This window comes from Oncorhynchus masou, chromosome 9, assembly GCF_036934945.1.
Source record: "Oncorhynchus masou masou isolate Uvic2021 chromosome 9, UVic_Omas_1.1, whole genome shotgun sequence".
Lineage (NCBI taxonomy): Eukaryota > Metazoa > Chordata > Actinopteri > Salmoniformes > Salmonidae > Oncorhynchus > Oncorhynchus masou.
In genome coordinates, this window is record NC_088220.1 from 37,436,205 (window position 1) to 37,459,287 (window position 23,083).

Genomic DNA, 23,083 nt, shown 5'->3' on the forward strand with positions numbered 1-23,083 from the left:
ATCTCCATAGACGAACATTGGCAGTAGAATGGCCTTACTGAAGTGCTCAAGGACTTTCAATGTGGTACCGTCATAGGACACCACCTTTCCTACAATTCAGTTCATCAAATTTCTGCTCTGCTATAGCTGCCCCGATCAAATGTAAGTGCTGTTATTGTGAAGTGGAAACGTCTAGGAGCAACAACGGCTCAGCGCGAAATGGTAGGCCACACAAGCTCACATACGGATCCGCCGAGTTCTGAAGTGCATAGAGCATAAAAATCATCTGTCCTCACTTGCAATACTCACTACCGAGTTCCAAACTGCCTCTGGAAGAAACAGCAGCACAAAAACTGTTTGTTGCGAGCTTCATGAAATTGGTTGCCATGGCCGAGCAGCCGCACACAAGCCTCACCATGGGCAATGCTAAGCGTTTGCTGGAGTGGTGTAAAGCTCACCGCCATTGGACTCGGGAGCAGTGGAAACACGTTCTCTGGAGTGATGAATCATGCTTCACCATCCGGCAGTCTGACGGATCGAATCTGGGTTTGGCAGACGCCAGGAAAACGCTACTTGCCCCAATGCATAGTGCCAACTGTAAAGTTGGGTGGAGGAGAAATAATGGTCAAGGACTGTTTTACATGGTTAGGGCTAGGCCCCTTAGTTCTAGTGAAGGGAAATCTTAGTGCTCCAGCATATAATGACATTCTAGACGATTCCGTGCTTCCAACTTTGTGGCAACAGTGTGGGGAAGGCCCTTTGCTGTTTCAGCATGACAATGCATAAAGCGAGGTCCATACGGAAATGGTTTGTCGAGATCAGTGTTGAAGAACTTGACTGGTCAGCACAGAGCCCTGACCTCAAACCCATCGAACACCTTTGGGATGAATTGGAACGCAGACTGTGAACCAGGCCTAATCGACCTCACTAATGCTCTTGTGGCCAGAACTTGAATTTAAAATATTTCTGTATAAAGTAGGTAGCATAAATGCCATGTTTTAGCTGCCTTTTTGTTTCATTTCCATCAAAAAAAATTCCAGAATTTTTTCAAAGTACAGTATTGAGATGCCAGTTCCAAGCCATTTCCAACATCTAGTGAAAAGCCTTCCCAGAAGAGTTGAGGCTGTTATTGGGGGTCCAACTCCATATTAATGTCCATGGTTTTGGAATGAGACGTTCGACGAGCAGGTGTTCACATACTTTTGTTCATGTCGTGTATATTATACATATTATTGCTGTAACGGTTTTCTATTGGTGAAGGAGAGTCGGACCAAAATGCGGCGTGGCTATTGTGATTCATATTTTAATGAAACAAGGAAAACACGAATCAATACGAAAACGTAACAAGAAAACCGAAACAGCCTATACTGGTGCAAAGTAACACAGAGACAGAACCAGGACAATCACCCACAAAACCCAACACCAAAAAGGCTACCTAAATATGGTTCCCAATCAGAGACAATGACTCACACTTGCCTCTGATTGAGAACCATATCAGGCCAAACATAGAACTAGACAAACTAGACATGAAACATAGAATGCCCACTCATATCACACCCTGACCAAACAAAACATAGAAACATACAAAGCAAACTATGGTCAGGGTGTGACAATTGCACATTTTGTTGTGTTACAGGCTCAATTAAAAAATCGATTACATTTATTTTTTTCTCACCCATCTACACACAATACCCCATAATGATATAGAGAAACCTTGTTTTTAGAAATGTTTTCAAATGTATTGCAAATTAAATAATTCAGAAATATCTAGTTTATTAAGTATTCAAACCCCTGAGTCATTACATGTTAGAGTCACTTTTGGCAGTGATTACAGCTGAAAGGTGAATTAATCTCCCAGTGTCTGGTGGAAAGCAATCTGAACCAGGTTTTCCTTTAGGATTTTGCAAGTGATTAACTGCATTCCATAAAAATTTTATCCTGAAAATCTCCCCAGTCCTTAACGATTTCAAACATACCCATAACATGAATACAGCCACCACTATGCTTAAATATATGGAGAGTGGTACTCAGTAATGTGTTGTATTGCATTTGCTCCAAACATAAAACTTTGTATTCAGGAAAAAAAGTTAATTGCTTTAAACATTTTCTTGACAGTATTACTTTAGTGCCTTGTTGCAAACAGGATGCATGTTTTTGAATATTGGTATTCAAATTGGATGCAGTCTATCACAGTGCCATCGGTTTTGTCACCAAAGCCCCATATACTACCCATCACTCCGACCTGTACGCTCTCGTTGGCTGGCCCTCGCTTCATACTCAACGCCAAACCCACTGGCTCCAGGCCATCTACAAGTCTCTGCTAGTTAAAGCCCCGCCTTATCTCAGCTCACTGGTCACCATAGCAGCACCCACCCGTAGCACGTGCTCCAGAAGGTATATCTCACTGGTCACCCCCAAAGCCAATTCTTCCTTTGGCCGCCTTTCCTTCCAGTTCTCTGCTGCCAATGACTGGAATAAACTGCAAAAATCACTAAAGCTGGATACTCTTACCTCCCTCACTAGCTTTAAGCACCAGCTGTCAGAGCAACTCACAGATCACTGCACCTGTACATAGCCCGTCTGTAAATAGCCCATCCAATATACCTCATCCCCATACTGTATTTATTTACTTATCTTGCTCCTTTGTAATGTCTTTGTAATCTTCTGCACACTCTACCATTCCAGTGTTTAATTGCTATATTGTAATTACTTTGTCACCATGGCCTATTTATTTCCTTACCTCTCTCATCCTACCTCATTTGCACATGCTGTATATAGACTTTCTATTGTGTTATTGATTGTATGTTTGTTTATTCCATGTGTAACCCTGTGTTGTTGTATGTGTAAAACTGCTTTGCTTTATCTTGGCCAGGTCACAGTTGCAAATAAGAACTGGTTCTCAACTAACTTACCTGGTTAAATAAAAGGTAGAAAAAAAGAATAATAAAAAAGAAAATATGTTCAGGCTTCCTCCTTTTCACTCTGTCAATTAGGTTAGTTTTCTCCTATTACAACCATTAACCTCTTGAAGCCAGGGGGCACTATTTTTATTTTTGGAAAAATAACATTCCCAATGCAAACTGCCTATTTCTCAGGACCAGATGCTAGAATATGTATATAATTGACAGCTTATGATATAACACACTCTGAAGTTTCCAAAACTGTAAAGATATTGTCACAAACACTTGTATTGTTTTCGCTGTAAAGCATCATTTCAAAATCTGAGACGACAGGGTGATTAACAAAAGGCTAAGCTGTGTTTCACTATATTTCACTTGTGATTTCATGAATATGAATATTTTCTTGTAAGAGTATTTGACTGTTGTGCTATGCTATTTAGCGTTCCAAGAGGTTAAACTCTGTAACTGTTTTGAAGTCAGCATTGGCTGAGAGGTTTCCTTCCACTCCGGCAACTGATTTATGATGGGCACCTGTATCTTTGTAATGACTGGGCGTATTGATACACCTCAATTTATTTAGGCTTACCCATAACAAAGGGGTTGAAGACTTAATGACCCCAATGATTTTTTATTAATTTGTAAAAATGTCAAAAAACATAAATCCCACTTTCACATGATGGGGTATTGCATGCAGGCCAGTGACAAGAAAACTCAATTTAATTCATGTTATATTCAGGCTGTAACACAATAAAATGTGGAAAAGGTGTAAGGCTGTGGATACTTTCTGAAGGCACTTTATACAAAACATTTAAAACACCTGCACTTTCCATGACATAGACTGACCAGGTCAATCCAGGTGAAAGCTATGATCCCTTATTGTTGTCACTTGTTAAATCCACTTCCACCAGTGTAGATGAATTGGAGGAAAAAGGTTAATTAAAGAATGACTTTTAAGCCTTGAGACAATTGAGACATGGATTATGTATGTGTGGCATTCAGAAGGCGAATGGGCAAAACAAAAAATGTAAGTGCCTTTGAACGGGGTATGGTACCAGGTGCAACGAGGCTGGGTATTTCACGCTCCACATTTTCCTGTGAGTATCCAGAATGGTCCACCACCCAAAGTACATCCAGCCAACTTGACACAACTGTGGGAAGCATTGGAGTCAACAATGGCCAGAATCCCTGTGTAACGCTTTCAACACCTTGTAGAGTCCATGCCCCATCACATTGAGCCTGTTGTGCAACTCAATATTAGGAAGGTGTTCCTAATGTTTTGTATACTCTTTCTCTCTCTCGCTGTCTCTCTCACTACTACTACTACTACTACTACTACTACTACTACTACTACTACAACTACTACTACTTCTACTAGCCACCTAGTCATTTTATGAAGTTGGCTTCAGCGAGCCCAGATAGCTAGGTATAAGGTTGGGAGATTGGGAACCTATGTACCAAAAAGCAATTTCAGGGTAACAATCAAGTTTGAGTAGGTACCTTGTCTAACTATCTTAGCTGACGTTTGTAGGGTTTAGCAAATCAAGCATAATAATATACTGAATAAGACTCACATTCCTTTCAATATTTTATCCAGATTCTAGCAGAGATGCAGAGAAGCATATTTAGTTTCATAAACAATTAAACACCAGTCAGGAGGATACAGACAGCACAATAGTTATGATTAGATCTATAGCTTATAGCTTCAATCTGTATGTAGTAATGTTATCTCAGAATGCCATTTCACATGGCTAGTTATTCCCTAATGTTAGCTAGCTAACTAGCTAATATTGAACCTAGTTAGTTAATTTTAGTTAGCTATGACAATTGGTTTGTATTGCTAGTACTCTATGGATTGGGATTATGGTTTATTGTTTAGCTGGCTAGCTAGCTAGCTCCATGTGTAAACAAAACACACAAAATTAAAGCTGGCTGTTTGCTAGCTAGCTGATGTTAGATTGCTGGCTCGCTAGCTAACATTATGTTAATGATTTGTGTGTAGTATGTTAATGTTTTCTCAGAATGTCATTTCATATTGGTCGTTATAGCTTAAAGTTAGCTAGCTAACTAGCTAACATTAAACCTATTTGGTTAACTTTAGCTAGCTATGACAATCAGTTTGTATTGCTAGTACTCTATGGATTGGGGTCATGGTTCATTGTTTAGTTAGCTAGCTAGCTAGCTCCATGTATAAACAAATAACCACAAATTAAATCTGGATGTAAGCTAGCTAGCTGACGTTAGATGGCTGGCTCACTAGCTAACATTACGTTTATGATTTGTGTTTATGATTTGTGTGTAGTAATGTTATCTCAAAATGCCATTTCACATTGCTAGTTATTGCCAAAGGTTAGCTAGATAATTTGGCTACTTTAGCTAGCTATGACAATCGGTTTATATTGTTAGTACTCTATTGATTAGGATTATGTTTCATTGTTTAGCTAGCATGTGTAAACAATAGACTCCACTTGGCCAGATGCTTACATGACAAATCAAGTTAGCCAGGTGTGTCTGACGGTGATTATGGATATCTATTGTATAATAATGCCAAAATATTTGTTTCTGGAATTTGTCTTTCAGCATTAGTAGAACATGCCTGATTCTCCTCTACCAGTAATACTAGGAGAATGGTCCAATGCCTCCCATCAAAAAGATACAGTGGGGCAAAAAAGTATTTAGTCAGCCACCAATTGTATTTAGTCAGCCACCAAGTTCTCCCAATTAAAAAGATGAGAGAGGCCTGTAATTTTCATCATAGGTACACTTCAACTATGACAGACAAAATGAGGAAAAAAAATCCATAAAATAAAAAATAAAAAAATTCCAGCAACAGTGTGTGAAGACCTTGTGAAGACTTACAGAAAACATTTGACCTCTGTCATTGCCAACAAAGGGTATATAACAAAGTATTGAGATAAGCTTTTGTTATTGACCAAATACTTATTTTCCACCATAATTTGCAAATCAATTCTTTAAAAATCCTACAATGTGATTTTCTGGATTGTTTTCTTCTCATTTTGTCTGTCATAGTTGAAGTGTACCTATGATGAAAATTACAGGCCTCTCTCATCTTTTTAAGTGGGAGAACTTGCACAATTGGTGGCTGACTAAATACTTTTTTGCCCCACTGTAGCTGGCCCAAGCAGGCACAGGTCAAATTGTATTTGTCACATACACAGGGTTAGCAGATGTTATTGCGAGTGTAGCGAAATGCTTATGCTTCTAGATCTGACAGTGCAGCAATATCTAACAGGTAACATCTAACAATTCCACAACTAAACCTAATACACACAATTGAGTAAAGAAATGAGATGAGAATAGTTAAGTATAAAATATATATGGGTGGGCAGTGACAAAGCAGCTAAGATTCAATAGATAGTAAAGAATAGATAGTGAAGGATACAGTATACAGTATATACATATAAGATGAGTAATGTGAGATATGTAAACATTCTTGAAGTGGTGTAACAGTATAATTGTAAACCGTCCCCACGCCCATACCCGGGCGCGAAGCAGGGACCCTCTGCACACATCAACAACTGACACCCACGAAGCATCGTTACCCATCGCTCCACAAAAGCCGCGGCCCTTGCAGAGCAAGGGGAACTACTACTTCAAGGTCTCAGAGCAAGTGACGTCACCGATTGAAACGCTATTTAGCGCGCACCGCTAACTAAGATAGCCGTTTCACATCCGTTACACTCACCCCCCTTTTGACCTCCTCCTTTTTCCGCAGCAACCAGTGATCCGGGTCAACAGCATCAATGTAACAGTATAATTGTAAACCGTCCCCTTGCCCATACCCGGGCACGAACCAGTGACCTTCTGCACACATCAACAACAGTCACCCACGAAGCATCGTTACCCATCGCTCCACAAAAGCCGCGGCCCTTGCAGAGCAAGGGAAACTACTACTTCAAGGTCTCAGAGCAAGTGACGTCACCGATTGAAACGCTATTTAGCGTGCACCGCTAACTAAGATATCCGTTTCACATCCGTTACAGTGGCATTATTAAAGTGACTAGTGTTAGATTTATTAAAGTGGCCAATGACGTCAAGTCTTTAGGTAGGGTGCCGCCTCTCTGTGCTAGTGGTGGCTGTTTAACAATCTAATGGGCTTGAGATAGAAGCTGTTTTTCAGTCTCTATGTCCCAGCTTTGATGCACCTGTACTGACCTCTCCTTCTGGATGGACCAGGGTGAACAGGTAGTTGCTCGGGTGGTTATTGTCCTTGATGATATGTTTTGCCTTCCAGTGACATCGGGTGTTATAGGTGTCTGGTAGGGCAGGTAGTGTGCTCCTGGTGATGCGTTGTGCAGATTGCACCACACTCTGGAGTGCCCTGCAGTTGTGGGCGGTGCAGTTGCCATACCAGGTGGTGATACAGGCGGCAGGATGCTCTCAATTATGCACCTGTTAAAGTTATTGAGGGATTTCTGTGACAAGCCACATTTTGTCAGCCTCTGAGGTTGAAGAGGCGAGGTTGCGCATTCTTCACCAAACTGTCTGTGTGCGTGGACCATTTCAGTTTGTCGGTGATATGTACACCGAGGAACTATAAACCTTCCACCTTCTCCACTGCTGTCCCATCAATGTGGATAGGGGAGTGCTCCCTTTGCTGTTTCCTGATGTCCACGATCATCTCTTTTGTTGGACTGACATTGAGTGACAGGTTATTTTCCTGACAACACACTCCGAAGGCCCTCTGCTCCTCCCTGTATGCTGTCTCGTCATTGTTGGTAATCAAGCCTACCACTGTAGTGTCATCTGCAAACTTGAAGATTGAGTTGGAGGCGTGCATGGCCACGCAGTCATGGGTGAACAGGGAGTACAGGAGAGGGTGTAGGTGAAAATTCATGACTATGGTTGATTTTCAGTAACCTATATTGTTGTCTTTGAAGTAGAAAGAATAACTGATATAAGTAAAAATATTAGACATGTGTAAACAGAATGAAGGCTAAACCCATGTGAGTGTACAAAACTGGATCAACATCGAAGTCCAGGACCCAGTTGCACAGGGCAGGGTCGAGACCCAGGGTCTCAAACTTAATGATGAGTTTGGAAGGTACTATGGTGTTGAATGCTGAGCTGTAGTCACCTGAAGCATGAGGATTATGCAAACGTATTACCAGGACACCACCCAGGGCACAAACACTTTGGTGGAAAGATGCTGCCATCCCATGTGACAAAAGCAGCAGGGTGGCATCTGTACAAGGATTCGAATAATATCATTTTGAATATCATTTTCATTGCACTGTATGAGGTTATTCTTCTTATCTAAACTTGAGAGGTAAATTTATGTTGTACAAGGTTGTAATGACTTCTACATGTTTTTGGTTATTTCCTGTTTTACAGCTTTGATACTCTGGAGCCTGGTGTTGTTGTTGCCAAGGAGTGTAACGCTGACATCCTGCCTCCCATAGATGGTCTGTCTGTACAAGCACCACCTGGACTGGACACAGCTAGACAAACGTATGTTTTTGAGAAGATCAGGGAGTTTTGTGACGAAGAGGCTATGGACATCACATTCCCTGCACCAAAGTCAAGGACAGGACAGAAGATTCCCTTGTTCGTGTGTGGTTCGGACGGACCAGTTATCAGCACTATCTGCAGTGCCTCTATTCACATGACTCTCTCCTAACACACACACATTGCTGCTACTATTATTTGTTTTATCCTGCTGCTCATCCACTTTACCCCTGATTGTATGCATACTACTACCTCATCGATCACTGACATTGTTACTGATATATTTATTGTACATACAGTATATTATTTTATATATATTGACAATATCTATTCCTTATATTGCTACCTTGCAAGGAACCATTTGGCTGTACCGTTTACAACTTCTGTAAGGACCATCATCTTGGCAAGATGTGGCTGGCGGTTATAGCAATTATTTCACATGACCCATACATTTAGACAAGTGTGTCTGGGTAAGATTCATTTAATATTTACAAAATATATTTTTTCTCTTTACCTGTTTTTTTCCCTTATTGTAGACCACTACTTTTACCACTTTTAGTCTTAATCTTCACTACACTACACACTTTTTAGCACATGACCTCACATGTGAATCCTTAAAGAGATGGATGGGGCTGGAGGGAGGGTGTGAACAATGCTGAATGGGTGGAGACAAAAGAGATCTCTCCAGTAGGTACCAAAACATTCATAGGTAATTTTCTCAAAACTTTCAAAGCAGAATTACTTTCCCATTGTTCCTCAAAAATGCAGTGTATGATATACAATTGTGGAGCTCTTAGTCTCTACTTTTATCCAATGTAAAAAAAAAACAATTTCAAATTTTGCTACATAAAAACGATTTGAGCCAGTCAGTCACATATGTGACTAGTTTCAGGAAACTAGGTGTATGTCCCGTGTCACTACTTCACAGGAGAGCCATTTGAATGCACACTTTTTTTGGCTGCTTTTCCTTCACTCTGCGGTCCAACTCACCCCAAACCATCTCAATTGGGTTGAGGTCAGGTGATTGTGGAGGCCAGGTCATCTGATGCAGCACTCCATCAGTCTCCTTCTTGTTCAAATAGCCCTTACACAGCCTGGAGGTGTGTTTTGGGTCATTGTCCTGTTGATAAACAAATGATAGTCCCACTAAGCGCAAACCAGATGGGATTGCATATTGCTGCAGAATGCTGTGGTAGCCATGCTGGTTAAGTGTACATTGAATTCTAAATAAATCATTGACAGAGTCACCAGCAAGCACCCCCATACCATCACACCTTTTCCATGCTTCACAGTGGGAACCACACATGCGGAGATCATATGTTCACCTACTCTGCGTCTCACAAAGACACGGCGGTTGGAAACAAAGATCTCAAATTTGGACTCATCAGACCAAGGACAGATTCCCACAGGTCTTTTGTCTATTGCTCGTGTTTTGTGGCACAGGCAAGTGTCTTCTTATTATTGGTGTCCTTTAGTAGTGGTTTCTTTTCAGCAATTCGACCATGAAGGACTAATTCATGCAATCTCCTCTGAACAATTGATGTTGAGATGGGTCTGTTACTTGAACTCTGTAAAGCATTTATTTGGGCTGCAGTCTGAGGTGCAGTTAACTCTAATGAACTTACAGACAGTTTCATCATAATGCTTGACGGTTTTTGTGACTTCACTTGAAGAGACTTTCTTGAAATGTTCTGGACTTAATGAACTCCTTGTCTTAAAGTAGAAATGGACTGTTGTTTCTCTTTGCGTATTTGAGCTGTTCTTGCCATAATATGGGACTTGGTCTTTAAGCAAATAGAGCTATCTTCTGTATACCAACCCTACCTTGTCACAGCACAACTGATTGGCTCAAATGCATCAAGAAGGAATGAAATTCCACAAATGAACTTTTAATAAGGCACACCTGTTAATTGAAATGCTTTCCAGGTGACTAACTCATGAAGCTGGTAAAGAGAATGCCATGAGTGTGAAGAGGTTGGCTACTTTGAAGAATCTTGAATATAAATAATATTTAGATTTGTTTAACACTACATGATTCCATATGTACTATTTCTTAGTTTTGATGTCTTCACTATTATTCTACAATGTAGGAAATAGTAATAATAAAGAAAAATCATTGAATGAGTAGTTGTGTCCAAACATTTGACTGGCTATATATATATATATTCTTGAAGAATATCAAAATATAAGCTTGTTTTTCTACAATGTGTGTAAACATTGCAATCGTAAACAAACACGATATAGTCAGTTAAAACAATAATTTTGACTTCATAGATGGTCAGTCCTTGCATCCATAGCTCTGTCTATTAATCTGAGAGTGGTTACATTTCTACAGGCCCATCCCTGAGCTTTTTACCAAAAACAGACTGTTGTTTTATTATTTTATCTGTGGATTTGCCGTTTAAATAGCTGCATTTTATCAAGCTATCAAAGTGTCACCAACAAAAAGGTAAACAATAGGCCTATAGCAAGTGCAGCATATGGCATTCATTTTTCACATGTAACTAGCATTTTCAGTAGTGCTCAAAGCATGCCATTCCATGAGCACCGCATTTTATTTTATCAACTCAAATCAATGTGCCCAATCAGTCCTCCATGACAACAAAATCCTAAACAACAGAGTAGGGCTGGTTAATAAGTCCTTAGTTTTGGGGTGATGCTCATGTAAAACAATTTGGCTAATCTATTGTTCCATATTTCCAAGTCCTATTCTTGAATATCAAGGGTTATAACATTTATTGGAATGACTTGAATTCTGATGGACTTTGGTTTTTAATGTAAAGACATAAGTTAATCGTATTATTATACGTAGTAGAAGCGATGGGTTAGAACAGTGGTTCCCAAAAATGTTTTAGTCCCGTACCCATTCAAACATTCAACCTCCAGCTGCGTTCCCCCTCTAGCACCAGGGTCAGTGCACTGTCAAATGTTGTTTTTTCCCATCATTGTAAGCCTGCCACACACACACTCTACGATACATTTATTAAACATAAGAATGAGTGTGAGTTTTTGTCACAACCCGGATCATGAGAAGTGACAAAGAGCTCTTATTGGACCAGGGCACAAATAATAATAATAATGTAATAATCAATCATTTTGCTCTTTATTTAGACATCTTACATATAAAACCTTATTTGTTCATCGCAAATGTAGAATAATGCACCACAGGCTAATCAGAAGTGTGTGCTTGAAAGGATGCACATAACTCTGCAATGTTTGGATTCTCAGTCTTAAATCATTTTCCACCCACAGTCTGTGCCTGTATTTAGCTTCATGCTAGTGAGGGCCGAGAATCCGCTTTCACATAGGTACGTGGTTGCAAAGGGCATCAGCGTCTTAACCTCTACTGACTCCCCTGAATCATATCCTCAATTTTGTCCCGAGAGTCACTGTAAACCTAGATTCAGATCATTCAGGCGAGTAAAAACATCACGCAGATAGGCCAGTCATGTGAGAAACACATCACGCAAGAGGTCAGACAAGTGAAAACTATGGTCAGTAGAGAAAACTTTAACCTCGTCTCTCAATTAAAAAAAAAAAGTCAATACTTTGCCCCTTGATAACCAGCACACTTCCGTATATTGTAAAAGCATTTTATGATCGCTGCCAATATCATTGCATAATGCAGAAAATACCTGAGAATTCAGGGGCCTTGCTTTAACAAAGTTAACCATTTACACTGTAGTTTCCAAAAAGGCTTTCAAGCTGCCAGGCATTCCCTTGGCAGCAAGAGCTCTCGTGGAGGCTGCAGTGTTCTTAAGTGGCGTCAGGAGCAACTGCTTGCACTTGCGTTACCACTCCACTATGTCTCCCTGTCATGGCTTTTGCGCCATCAGTACAGATACCAACACATCTTGACCACCTAAGAACATTTGATGTCACAAAGCTGTCCAGTACTTTAAAAATATCCTCTCATGCTGTCATGGTTTCCAATGATTTGCAGAATAGGATGTCTTCCTTAATTGACCCCCATAAACGTAACAGACATATACCAGGAGCTGTGCCAGGCCCGCCACGTATGTTGATTCATCCAGCTGTAACGCATATAATTCACTGGCTTGTATGCAAAGCAGTAATTGTTTCAAAACATCTCCTGCCATGTCACTGATGCGTTGTGAAACAATGGTGTTTGATGAAAGCATTGTCTGTATAGTTTATTTTGGCCTTTTCCCCCCAACATTGTCCCAGCCATATCCACTGCAGCAGGAAGAATTAAGTCATCCACAAACGTATGGGGCTTGTCTGTCCTAGCCACTCGGTAGCTCACCATATAAGACGCTTCTAGCCCATTCTTATTAATGGTACCTGTTGCTTTTATACATGTCTTACTTCTCAAAAGTCGTCTTTATTCATGCTCAAAAAACTCCCAAGGCTTATTTTTCAAATATTCATGTTTCGCTTCTAAATGTCTGCGCAAGAGTGAATGTTTCCTGTGAGAGAGTATAACGGTTAATGTGACTGGATGTTAATTATTTTACTAGGCTACCTGTATTTGACTTTGTGTTGTTATTTTGCTGAACACTAGATGGTTTAATTTTGTTTTTGGCACTGAAACGAGGGTACTCAGGTGAGTGAAAAACGTCACCCAAATGTATAGCCCCTCTGTAATATACAAATGTACTGTTTTATTTTTAATATGAATCACATTTTTATCTGGCGTACCCTTGATGACATACCCCAGTTTGGGAATACCTGGCTTAGAAGAAGCCTACATAACAAACCCATAAAGTAAAATTTTACATCCATATATGGCCAGATATGTAAACTTTAATATGTATATATAGATATGTAAACTGCAATAGATGTCGTTCAATGGGTAACATACATTTTTGTCTTCTTCTACTGCCTCTTAAGGGGAAAGTACTATGGTGACACTGAATGTAGGCTGTGTGTAGCGGATAGTGGTTATGATATGAACGTTTTGCTTGGAAGTGTTTTTTCGCCTGATGTCTGAAGTCCACAAGCAAAGGGAAAAAGTGAGCAGACGAGAGCGAATAGATGTGAGAAGGAATTATACAACGATCAAAGGGATGACTCCGGCCGCAAAACCTGAACCTATTGGGGAGGGTCTGGGTGGGCATCTGTCTGCGGTGGTGGCTCTGGTGCTGGACGTGGCCCCCACTTCACCAAAGTCATTGTCCGCCACCTTGTCCGCTTCCTTGGCCTCCTAACTACGGCGACCCTACTATATAACCCCACTGGACTGAGGGGCAGCTCGGGAAAGAGGGGCGGCTCGGGACAGAGGGGCGGCTCGGGACAGAGGAGCGGCTCGGGACAGAGGGGCGGCTCGGGACAGAGGGGCGGCTCGGGATAGAAGGGCGGCTCGGGATAGAAGGGCGGCTCGGGACAGAGGGGCAGCTCGGGACAGAGGGGCAGCTCGGGACAGAGGGGCTCTTCAGACTCTGGCAGCACCGGACAGGCGTGAGACTCCGGCAGCAGCGCCGGACAGGCGGGAGACTCCGGCAGCAGCGCCGGACAGGCGGGAGACTCCGGCAGCACAGGAGAGGAGGAAGGCTCTGGCAGATCCTGGCTGGCTGGTGGTTCTGGCAGATCAAGGCTGACTGGCGGATCTGGCTGCTCCATGCTGACTGACGGCTCTGGCTGCTCCATGCTGACTGACGGCTCTGGCTGCTTCTTGCAGACTGGCAGCTCCTTGCAGACTGACAGCTCCTTGCAGACTGGCAGCTCTGGCTGCTCCATGCAGACTGGCAGCTCTGGCTGCTCCATGCAGACTGGCAGCTCTGGCTGCTCCACGCAGACTGGCAGCTCTGGCGGTTTCTTGCAGACTGGCAGCTCCTTGCAGACTGACAGCTCCTTGCAGACTGGCAGCTCCATGCAGACTGGCAGCTCTGGCTGCGCTGAACAGGCAGGAGACTCCAGCAGCGCTGTAGAGGAGGAAGGCTCTGGCAGCGCTGGAGAGGCGAGGCGCACTGTAGGCCTGATGCGTGGTGCTGGCACTGGTGGTACTGGGCCGAGGACACGCACAGGAAGCCTGGTGCGGGGAGCTGCCACCGGAGGGCTGGTGCATGGAGGTGGTACTGGGTAGACCGGACCGTGCAGGCGTACTGGAGCTCTTGAGCACCGAGCCTGCCCAACCTTACCTGGTTGAATACTCCCGGTTGCTCTGCCAGTGCGTTGAGGTGGAATAGCCCGTACCGGGCTATGCAGGCGAACCGGGGACACCGTGCGCAAGGCTGGTGCCATGTAAGCCGGCCCAAGGAGACGCACTGGGGACCAGATGCGTAGAGCCGGCTTCATGGCATTTGGATCGACACTCACTCTAGCCTGGCCGATACGCGGAGCTGGAATATACAGCACCGGGCTATGCACCCGCACTGGGGACACCGTGCGCACCACAGCATAACACCCTGCCTGCCCGGTCTCTCTAGCCCCCCGGTAACCACAGGAAGTTGACGCAGGTCTCCTACCTGGCTTCGCGATACTTCCTGTGAGCCCCCCCAAGACATTTTTTGGGGCTGACTCTCGGGCTTCCATCTGCATCGCCGTGCTGCCTCCTCATACCAGCGCCTCTCCAGCTCTTCTTTGGGGCGGCAATATTCTCCTGGCTGTGCCCAGGGTCCTTTACCGTCCAGTTCGTCCTCCCATGTCCATTTCTCTTTGAGCTGCACCTTGGGGCGGCTACACTCCCCTGGTTTAGCCCAGGGTCCTCTCCCGTCAAGGATTTCTTCCCAAGTCCAGAAGTCCTTAATACGCTGCTCCTGCTGCTGCCCGTTGCCACACGGCTTGGTCCTGTTGTGGTGGGTGATTCTGTCATGGTTTTCTGTAGGTGAAAGAGAGTCGGACCAAAATGCGACGTGTCTATTGCGATACATGTTTAATGAAAACTGAAGAAACACAAATCAATACAAAAAACAATAAACGTAACGAAAACCGAAACAGCCTAATACTGGTGCAATTAGCACATGACAGACCTAAGGGCAAAAGGACAATCACCCACGAAACCCAACACCAAACAGGCTACCTAAATATGGTTCCCAATCAGAGACAATGACTAACACCTGCCTCTGATTGAGAACCATATCTGGCCAAACACAGAAACAGACAAACTAGACTCACAACATAGAATGCCCACTCAGATCACACCCTGACCATACAAAACATATAAACATACAAAGCAAACTATGGTCAGGGTGTGACACACAGTCTATTTTGTAGCCACCTCATGAAGGGCATAGGGAAGATTTTAGCATCATGGAGTAGCCTAAACTTATCAACATTACTGTTCATTGAGCTGGTGAATGGAATGTGAATTACATTCACCCAATATGCTCATAAAAAAATATTGTCCTTCCTCATTAAACAGCACTAACAGCCACTGATGACGTCACATGTTATCACATTAATTGCTCATAAAATCACATGATGAGCAACCATGAAATGCCAGAGTTCATCCTTTTACTTGCGCAGTCACAACCAACACACGTTGCCATCCTTCTCAGCATGTGCAATAGCCTACAGTATGTGGCATGACTTCACAATAGTGTTTTCACATTCTTCCCAAACGCTTTTGGCTCTCGTGTCTTTGGGATGACTTCACTCAGGGTGGTCAGCTGAGCGTTGTCTCTGAGACTGAGACTACATCAAAATGTACGCTCATATTGCTATAGCGCCTATCTGATAATGCAGGCAGACCGCCCTATTCACTGTCTGAGCTTGTGAATGCCAAAGGAGCTTTTATCAGATTGAAATCTAGAGGTGAGAGAGCAGCTACAGGAGATTGCGATCAATCCCCAGGCAGTTGACCGGTATATTCCATGGGCCACCACAGATCTCTCCCACTCTCTCTCTTTCTCTCTTTCTCTCACTGTCTCAATTTCTCCATTCTCGCTCTCTCCTTCCGGCTCTTTCTCCTTTCTGTCTTGAGTGTGCACAGTGCTCCCTCTCACAAAAACAACAGCACAGCTGCTCAATATTCAGTTGCATCCTAAAGAAAAATGCAATGTATAATAATGGATTCAGTGGGAGATTAAATGAATGAAGAATCTCTTCATGTTTAATCAACCATTCCACTGTTATTCCCCTTTCATAAAGCCTCAGTCAAATACAACGTGGAAAACCAATAGATGAAGAAAAATTTATGCACTTTGACATTAAAAGTTGATGCTTTTCAAGACAAAAAGAAGAAGAACATCTTTCATAACACATAGACTTGTTTATGATCTGTGGAATCTGTGAAACTCATCGTGATGCATCTTTCGCAGTCATCAAGGCATCTGTTTAAAATGAGATATCCAACTTCAGCAGATTTTGTATGCCAACTCGATCACTGAAAATGACTATTCAAATGAAAGCTGATAGAGACTTGGAGAGCACAGCAGACATGAGTATGAAATGTTTGGCCCATCTAAACCTTTTGATGATAAGTACACCCCAGTGGATTGCAATGGAACCCACTGTCACTGACTATTACATAATTCATGACCTGGGATGCTCTTTGCTTTAGATGAATACCTTTGAGAAATATCTTGAAGGTATTCCTCTGAAGCAAAGATCATCAATGGTCACATACAGTTGAAGTCGGAAGTATACATACACCTTAGCCAAATACATTTAAACTCAGTTTCACAATTCCTGACATTTAATCATAGTAAAAATTCCCTGTCTTATGTCAGTTAGGATCACCATTTTATTTAAAAAATGTGAAAGAGAATGATTTATTTCAGCTTATAGTTCTTTCATCACATTTCCAGTGTGTCAGAAGTTTACATACACTCAATTAGTATTTGGTAGCATTGCTTTTTAATTGTTTGACTTGGGTCAAATGTTTTGGGTAGCCTTCCACAAGCTTCCCACAATAGGTTGGGTGAATTTTGGCCCATTCCTCCTGACAGAGCTGGTGTAACTGAGTCAGGTTTGTAGGCCTTCTTGCTCACACATGATTTTTCAGTTCTGACCACAAATGTGGTCAGCCGCACTGCTTCTTAACACAGCGCCATCCAACCTGGAAGCACCCTTAACCACTGCGCCACCCGGGAGGCTGTGTATGTAAACTTCTGACCCACTGGAATTGTGATACAGTGATAAGTGAAATAATCTGTCTGTAAACAATTGTTGGAAAAATCACTTGTGTCATGCACAAAATAGATGTCCTAACCAACTTGCCAAAACTATAGTTTGTAAACAAGACATTTGTGGTAGTTAAAAAACGAGTTTTAATGAGTGTATGTAAACTTCTGACTTCAACTGTAACTAAAGCAGAGCTAAATGCAGTAAGCGTGTCCCTAGCAGACACAGCTGTATCAGCGGAGGCTTGTAAAACATCCCCAAAACCTCAAAAAGCAGGCACGTCCTATTTGCTGGTGTTTGCCCAAGTAGTTGAGGATTAGATAACAAACTTGGCCACTGTGCAATGAACAAGTAAAAGCCATTTGAGAAATTGGCCTGGTCCATATCTCCACTGGAAGGTTTTAAGAGTGTTTTTGATGTGGCCCTTGGGCTACGATCATTCCATCTAATGCAATGGCTTTTCACACCCAAAGGTGTCTCTGTGCTCCAGCCGTATGTTCCAAGATGTCCGCTTTGTTTAGCCAACAATTGTCAACGCTCTTAAAGACCATAGTCGACGTGTTAGTTATAAGAGGGTACAGGAATAAAGAGACTGTACCTAATGTAACTATCCACAAAGAAAGGGTGTTCTATCTTGGGAGCTGGTTTTTCCATTTTGGTTGTCTTGTACATTTATCTGTGTTGGTTGCCCTCAAGCCTGCAGCTCAGAATAATGCTAATAGTGATAAGAGAGAGAGAGAGAGAGTCTGAAGACTATATAGTCTGGTTTAGGAAGGGAATGTCTCTGGGAATGATTTATCGAAACAAAGTGTTCCTCAAGTACTACAAGCAGTAGTGGCAGAGGTGGTTTAACATAAGCCCCTTGTAGGTGTCTGTGGCGATGCCTGCTTACTTGACCTTCAGCACAGGCACCTTGACTCCAAACCAGCCGTCTGACACTGACATACAAACTGTGCCAAAGTGTGCACTGGCTGATTAGGCTACCTAGACCTTTTCATTCCAAATTATTGGGGCAGCAGCATAGCCTAGTGGTTAGAGCGTTGGACTAGCAACCAGAAGGTTGCGAGCTCAAACCCCCAAGCTGACAAGGTACAAATCTGTCGTTCTGCCCCTGAACAGGCAGTTAACCCACTGTTCCCAGGCCGTCATTGAAAATAAGAATGTGTTCTTAACTGACTTGCCTGGTTAAATAAAGGTAAAATTAAAAATAAATAAATATCGACTGCAATTAATTTATCAACATAATGATGATGTTCCAGGTGCACTATTTGTTCTATTGTCAAATTGCAGTTGTTTTCTCTGTGTCTGTGTAAGGGAACCTCCCCCTTCTAGTCCCAAATTCATATGAATAAGTACAAGGTTGATGTAGTTCAACATTTCATTCATCCTCCCTTGGGTCTCTAGTTGGAAAAAATCTTTGAATGTTATGGTTGGGAAACTGTTACATACATCTAAATGTCCTTTCTCTATTTACAGGAGTTCAGCTATCCAGAATCAGAACCAGAATCATGCTACTATAGGGCTGAACAATAATTGTTCCACTCCACCAGGGTGCTGAGGGATGAAAGACACCTCCACTAGACAACTTCACTGAGTCTACACCTTCACATTTCAAAATGTCATTCCATGTTTGCTTCATGCATTATATCATCCTGTAAAATAAAGTACATGTTTTCTTTATCTTTACAGTAGTAAATGTTGCATCAGATAGATATTTTAGATTTAATTGATGAAAGATGGTGTTGTTGGTTATACTTGCTGTAGTCTGGTCTTTTTGGGCCAGACTGTGTTCTATTAATTTTTATACAACGGGTGGGTCTAATCCTGAATGCTGATTGGTTAAAAGCGCATTCCAGCCGGGGGCTATTCCACAAGTTATCACCGGCTGGATATATTACTTTAAAATGCCTATTTACTCTGTTCCATCTGACTGCTCAATCCACTGTTTCATCAGGCCAGGCAGGGAGGTTATAAACTTCATCTTCACTATGAACAGCATCTAGACATTATCTCACATTTATTTTAGACTAACATTTAGTTTTCAACAGCAGAGATTTGTATACACCTTCCTGTCTGTCTCTCCAACATTTTCAACATTGTTTCAATATTCAAATTGTCCCATAGTAATGAACTTGTAGGGGTCGGGTGTCGGGATGAGAGAGAAAGGCAGGCAGCATTTCTCACCCAGTCGTAATCATGAATCAGCTGTCATAATTTTTATGGATATAAACAAAGAAAGTCCGTTGAAAAATGGTCAAATGAAACAAAGTGCAGCTAGTTTGCAGTCTTTCCAGCTTTTGATTGTTTTAGCTGTATTGTTTTAGCTGTGTTGTTGGCTATCTTCTTTGAACAACAGTGTCCTAACCAGAGAGCACATTTTCTATGCAAGGTGAAATCATTAACTCTGTAACGGCTTTCTTCTACCTCCTTCTCTGACGAAGAGGTGGAATAAGGATCGGACCAAAATGCAACGTAGTTCGTTCGATACATCTTTAATTATGACGAAACACGAACAATACAAAACAACAAACGTCTAAAACTGAAACAGCCCTGACTGGTGCAACAAACACAGAGACAGGAACTATCACCCACAAACACACAGTGAAACCCAGGCTACCTAAATATGGTTCCCAATCAGAGACAACGATAATCACCTGACTCTGATTGAGAACCGCCTCAGGCAGCCATAGACTAATCTATACAACCCACACAACCCCAAGACGAAACACACTACAAATAAACCCATGTCACACCCTGGCCTGACTCAATAAATCAATATAACATAATAAATATAGACCAGGGCGTGACAAACTCATTGTTATTGATGTATCCAAATTCATTTAAATAGAAAACAGCTTAAACCAACTGCAGCTACTGTTGTTATTATGACTGTAAGTTAGCCAGAGTTGGCTAGCTAGCTAGCAAGCAAGGGATAAGAACGTTGCCAGCCAGTATGGCAATGGAACATTTAGAACGAACGTCAGGGTCGCGTCCATAGACACAGAACAAAAAGACTGAATGACTGAACCAATAGAACAAACAAACAGCCGGCTTGGGTAGCAACCCTAGATTTGTTTCGGTACTATATCTTGTGGAAGGATGAAATAGTATGAATAAATTCATCAAAATATTTTTTTATGTAAATATGTCAATCATTATTTGAATACGTTGGTTACATGTTGTATTAAAGTGATAATGCCCTCGAAGCCAGTGTTTGGAGGATATATTGGCACAGTTTGCCGGCAACACCCATGCCAATATATCCTCCAAACACCGGCATCTTTGCCATTATCACTTAATTAGGTACTTCATGTGGAAGCATTGCCAACATTAGGGGGTAGGGAGGAGATTTCCCTACTATATAAATAGACAGTGGAAACTTTTCAAGTTTCTTCAAGTGCAGTTGCAAAAACCAAACGCTATGATGAAACTGGCTCTCATGAGGACCGCCACAGGAAAGGAAGACCCAGAGTTAACGCTGCTGGAGAGGATAAGTTCATTAGAGTTAACTGCAACTTAGATTGCAGCCTAAATAAACCATTACTAAAGGACACCAATAAGAAGAATAAACTTGAATGGGCCAAGAAACACGAGCAATGGACATTAGACCGGTGGAAATCTGTCCTTTGGTCTGATGAATCCGTTATTGAGATTATTGGTTCCAACCACCATGTCTTTGTGAGATGCAGAGTAGGTGAACGGATGATGGGAACCATGTGTTGTTCTCATTGTGAAACATGGAGAAGGAGGTGTGACGGTGTGGGGTTGCTTTGCTGGTGACACTGCCAGTGATTTATTTAGAATGCAAGGTTCACTTAACCAGCATTATGCAGCGATACGCCATCCCATTTGGTTTGCACTTAGTGCAACTATCATTTGCTTCAACATAACAATGGCCCAGTACACCTCCAGATTGTGTAAAGGCTATTTGAACAGAGTGATCGGAGTGCTGCATCAGATGACCTGCCCTCCACAATCCCCTGACCTCAACCCAATTAAGATGGTTTGGGATGAGTAGGACCGCAGTGTGAAGGAAAAGCAGCCAACAAGTGGGAACTCCTCCAAGACTGTTGGAAAAGCATTCCAGGTGAAGCTGGTTGAGAGAATACCAAGAGTGTGCAAAGCTGTCATCAAGGCAAAGGATGGCTACTTTGAATAATCTCAAATATAAAATATATTTTAATCTGTTTAACTACTTTTTTGGTTACTAGTTTTTTGGTTACTCCATATCTGTTATTTCATAGTTTTGATGTCTTCACTCGGTAATGTAAAGAAATAGGTCAAATAGGTAAATAGTACAAATAAAGAAAACTCCTTGAACGAGTATGTTTCCCAATTCTGGGACCACACAACTCTTTTCAAAGCTTAAAATTACAAACATTCAACATTGGTCATGCTGTCAATCCAGCTTGTGTCACGCCTTGGTCTTAGTATTTTGTGTTTTAGTTAATTAGTTAGTCAGGCCAGGGTGTGACATGGGTTTATTGTTTGTTGTATTCTTAGTGGGGTTTTTTAGTTATTGGGATTGTAGCTGATTAGGGGTGTGTGTTACATAGGTTTGGCTGCCTGAGGCGGTTCTCAATCAGAGTCAGGTGATTCTCGTTGTCTCTGATTGGGAACCGTATTTAGGTAGCCTGGGTTTCGCTTTGTATTTCGTGGGTGATTGTTCCTGTCTCTGTGTTAGTGTTCACCAGTCAGGCTGTAATAGGTTTCACGTTCCGTTTTGTTGTTTTGTATTTATAGTTATTTCATGTATAGTTTCGTTATTTGTTTCATTAATAAACATGAGTAACCAACACGCTGCATTTCGGTCCGACTTTCTTTCGACAAACGAAGAACGTCGTTACAGAATCACCCACCACACACGGACCGAGCAGCGTGTCAACAGGCAGGAGCAGCCCAAAGAGGAGCAGCCCAAAGAGGAGCCGCGTATTAAGGATTTCTGGACATGGGAGGAAATCCTTGACGGGAGAGGACCCTGGGCTAAACCAGTGGAGTGTAGCCGCCAAAAGGTGCAGCAGGCAAAGAGGAAACAGGAACTGGAAGGAAAATGACCCTGGGCTCAGCCTGGTGAATATCGCCGCCCCAAGGAGGAACTAGAAGCGGCTGAAGCGGAGAGGCGCTGGTATGAGGAGGCAGCACGGCGACGTGGATGGAAACAGGAGCAGCCCAGAGAGGAGTACAGTATGGATATTACGACGTGGGAAGAAATAGACAGGTGGGCGGCCGATCCAGAGAGAGTGCCGGAGCCCGCCTGGGATTCGCTGGAGCAGTGCGAAGAGGGCTATAGGAGAATGGAGTTGGAAAAAAAGACACGGCGGCGCAGAGCGAAGCCCCAAAAATTTCTTGGGGGGGGGCTATCAGGGAGTATGGCTGCGTCAGGTAGGAGACCTGCGCAAACTCCCTGTGCTTATTGGGGGCTAAAAAGACCGGGCAGGCACCGTGTTATGCAGTGGTGCGCACGGTGTCCCCAGTGCGGGTGCATAGCCCGGTGCGGTATATTTAAAGCTCCACGTATCGGCCGGGCTAGATTGAGCGTCGAGCCAAATGCCATGAAGCCGGCTCTACGCATCTGGTCTCCAGTGCGTCTCCTTGGGCCGGCTTACATGGCACCAGCCTTGCGCTCGGTGTCTCCGGTTCGCCTACATAGCCCAGTGCGGGCTATTTCTCCTCACAGCACTGGCAGGGCAACCGAGAGTATTCAACCAGGT

The 23,083-nt window shown here is 42.6% G+C and overlaps 1 protein-coding gene across 4 annotated transcripts in view; it reads right to left on the reverse strand.

Annotated features, from left to right (window-relative positions):
• LOC135545973 (leucine-rich repeat and immunoglobulin-like domain-containing nogo receptor-interacting protein 2) overlaps positions 1-23,083 on the reverse strand; it is a 410,569-nt gene that overhangs the window by 4,593 nt on the left and 382,893 nt on the right. Inside the window, exon 1 of one of the 4 annotated variants that reach the window (XM_064973993.1) lies at positions 9,336-9,417. The exons of the other annotated variants lie outside the window; for them this stretch is intronic. The gene's annotated coding sequence lies outside the window, so the exon portion shown is untranslated. Of the gene's footprint in view, positions 1-9,335; positions 9,418-23,083 lie in introns of those variants that run through there. 4 annotated transcript variants of the gene reach the window in all.